Consider the following 3310-nt stretch of genomic DNA (forward strand, 5'->3'; position numbering starts at 1 on the left):
GCTCATGCCTGGAAGGGAGACTTCAGATAATGAGCTGTAATCCAGGAGTACCTGCTCAGTTGTGTCAATGAGGTAGGTGACAAGATTGCCTTTAGCCTACTTGAATGTAAGTTCTGTACTTTAAACTAGGTCAGATATATTATTTCAATTTAAAATAAGAAGCCCTCAAGCTGGCACTATTCTGGAAGAGGCTTTTTGGAAATACTTGGCATGTAGACATGTTTCTCATGGCTTGTGTAATGCTTTGGTAATGGTCAGCCTTGACCTTCATTACCCACCACAATCCAGTGGCTCATAGTCAAGCATCATCCCCAGTTCCTCCCTAAGAGCATCTGAGTGCTGCTTATTTTCCTGACACAATAATAAAGGTCATCGTGAGCCACATTCAGGGAGATAGTAATACTTTTTTTTTTTAATACAAGGAAATATATTTTGTGTGTGTACCAAAGACTCTGAGGTTAAGAGCTGATGTCAAGAGACAAAGGATTTAAAACCTGTAGATAATCACCACTGGATTTAACCTCCCTTGACTATTTTACAGAGCATTTGATGTGCCCCAGCTTAATTTTAATCATGATGTGTCCAGGTGGCAGAATTGCAGGTGCCTTCCTTTAGTCCTCAGTATCTTTCTTTCTTTTCTTTTTCTCTGAACTAGGAATTGCTGAGCTGTTGCTTGGCTCTTCCCTGGAAAACAGTTCTTCCTCATTGAGCTTCTTTTTATCCTCCCTTTTCTTCTTTACAGATGGCTTTTCTTCCATTACCTGTTCTTCCTGCTCTGCAGCATTCCACTTCATCTCCTTCTGAACTTCAGCTTTAAATTTAATCTTGGCTTTTTTTTTCTTTTCAGTAATTTCATCCTCTTTATTTACCTCTTCTATTTTGATTTTTTTTAGAACAAGTTGGAAGTGTAGAGTCAGCAAAGGGATCATAAGTCTTCACTTTTGTGTTTTTTACTTTTCTGCTTTTGCTAATGCTTTTCCTTTTGAGCTTATTTTTCTTATAAAAATGTTGAATGCTTCATGAATTTGTGTGTCATCCTTGTGCCAGGGCCATGCTAATCTTCACTGTATCATTCCAATTTTAGTATATGTACTGCTGAAGTGAGCACATAAGTAATATTATAAATCCATTCTATTTCAGCAAGCATTAAAACATGAATAATATAATAGAAGATATATATTTTAAAATGCTACTTGCTGTTATCTCACATTTCCACTACAGACTGGAATAGTTTATTCCTTATTATTTAAATGCAAGGCTAAGTTAATCAGAATTTTTTTCTAAGTTTTTATTCACACTAAATTTACCACATATTTTGCTTTTAAGTAATTTTTTTAATCTGTGCCAAAAAGAAATACTTTCCTCATATGTGAAAAGTTATGATACTGTAGACTCATTTGGATGCTCTTTTTTGCTTTACTAAATGACCTAAAAATGGAAAGATCCATAGTGTCAAAAATAAATTAGAGGCTAGTTCACAAAATGAAAACCTTAAGGAATTGATACCTTAAAGTAAGAAGTGTATGTATGAATCGACATAATAGCCAGCATGGCATCATAACCCTATGTATGCAGTAGTGGTATGCATACCTTGGAAGTAACCAATAACTCTGTAAATGAATTTAAGCCCTGATCAACGTGAAAAAAAAAAAGACGTCTGTTACTGGAGAGCTGACCAACTACACAAAGCTAGAGGAGAACTTCCAACCACTGCTTTACTAAGCCAGCATAATCCCTAACTACACTCTGAATATTTGTCCTTACCCCAAGGGTGTAAGGAGTGTGTGAGAACCGAGTGTCATTTTCCCTCTTCATCAAGGACACCTTGCAACAGAGACCACTGTGGGAAAAAAAACCCACAAAAATCAAAACGCAGAGTTTTGCTGCCTAGTCCCACTTGAAAAATTTACAATATAACTCCCACATCTATGGCTCAGAGATTGCTGGGGAAGAAGAGACAAAAAGATTATAAAATCCAGAGAAACACGGAGGTTACTGTGAGATTGTGTCTTCTAGGAGTGTTAGAAGATGTATCCATAAAGTCTCATCAACATGACTGCTGAAGCATGAGCTGAACAAGGACTACAATAGACATGCCACATTTGCAGGAGAAAACATCAACTCTCAACACAAAGGACTACAGGCAACTAAGGGATGCTACCAGGAGAAATAGTTTTCCCTAGGAAAGAGAACACCAATTGGTTATCCAGTACAAAATGGTCAGCCCTGGAAACATATATACAGGTAACATTACACAGACTGAGCAGTATGTATTTATGTACTTAGGGGTGTGTGTGTGTGTGTATGTGTGTGTGTGTGTGTGTGTGTGTGTGTGTGTGTGTGTGTGCATGTTTGAAAAGGCCATGAATTAGGAAGAGAGCAAGGAGAGTTATATTGGGGGGAGTGAAGAGAGGGATGGGAAAGGGAAGTGATGTTATATATATATATATATATATATATATATATATATATGTATGTATGTATGTATGTATTCTCCAAAAATAAAATAAATACTTTTAAAAGAGAAAGAAGTGTCACTTAAAAATAGATTTTTAGATATCTGTCTTCTAGGTGGAAGCATTTAAATTCTATAGTGTCACTTCCTTTTTTTTTTCCTGTGAAATTTATTGCACTTTGTTTAACTTTGTCCTCACTTTCAATTAACTGCTTAAGAACAACACATTCACTTACTTGTACTTAAATAGAAGTCTACTTCTGTTCCTCTTTTGCTCAACAACAAAACCCAAAAGTTACACTTTAACAACATTTTGCAGTTGTAGGCATTTATAGGTTTCTCATCATTTTTATGGATAATCTTTTAGCACTGTGACTATGGGTGTGACCAAAAAATTAATATATTTAAGAAGTACAAAATGACAAAACATCAAGAGTATCAGTGCAGTGATTTCTGTACAAGATCTGCACTTACTGGGTGATTACTGTGAAGATAGTTATAGTGTTAATAACACAATGTACCTTGGAAATGCATGTCATCAGAGTTAGTCAAGTATTTTTAAATATATTCACCAGGATATAAAAACAAGATGCTTTCTTTCATTTAAAGTTGTGAAAGGTGTTCTGGCATCTTGTCTCAGCATTGAAAACATCAGGGTTAACTAGAGGCTGGATGAAAATATTTCATAATTTCCCCCTACACAGTTTCCACCAGGGCACTCTCAAAGCCATATTTGACATTGTGTTATCACTCCTGTAAAGACTCACTGCAAAGGGACAGAAATTTTTTCATAAATGCCCAGTGACTCCCAGTTTAACCCTTTGTCAAGTGGGCCTCTGCTATATAATGCAATCG

General features: G+C 36.0%; 1 non-coding gene across 1 annotated transcript; it reads right to left on the reverse strand.

Moving 5' to 3' along the window:
• Positions 1-1001: 1001 nt before the first annotated feature.
• Positions 1002-1108, reverse strand: LOC121830580 (U6 spliceosomal RNA). The gene has a single exon (XR_006073797.1). It is a non-coding gene; the product is annotated as a U6 spliceosomal RNA (small nuclear RNA).
• Between the last annotated feature and the right edge of the window lie 2202 nt (positions 1109-3310).

This window comes from Peromyscus maniculatus, chromosome 6 (assembly GCF_049852395.1).
Source record: "Peromyscus maniculatus bairdii isolate BWxNUB_F1_BW_parent chromosome 6, HU_Pman_BW_mat_3.1, whole genome shotgun sequence".
NCBI classification, from domain to species: domain Eukaryota; kingdom Metazoa; phylum Chordata; class Mammalia; order Rodentia; family Cricetidae; genus Peromyscus; species Peromyscus maniculatus.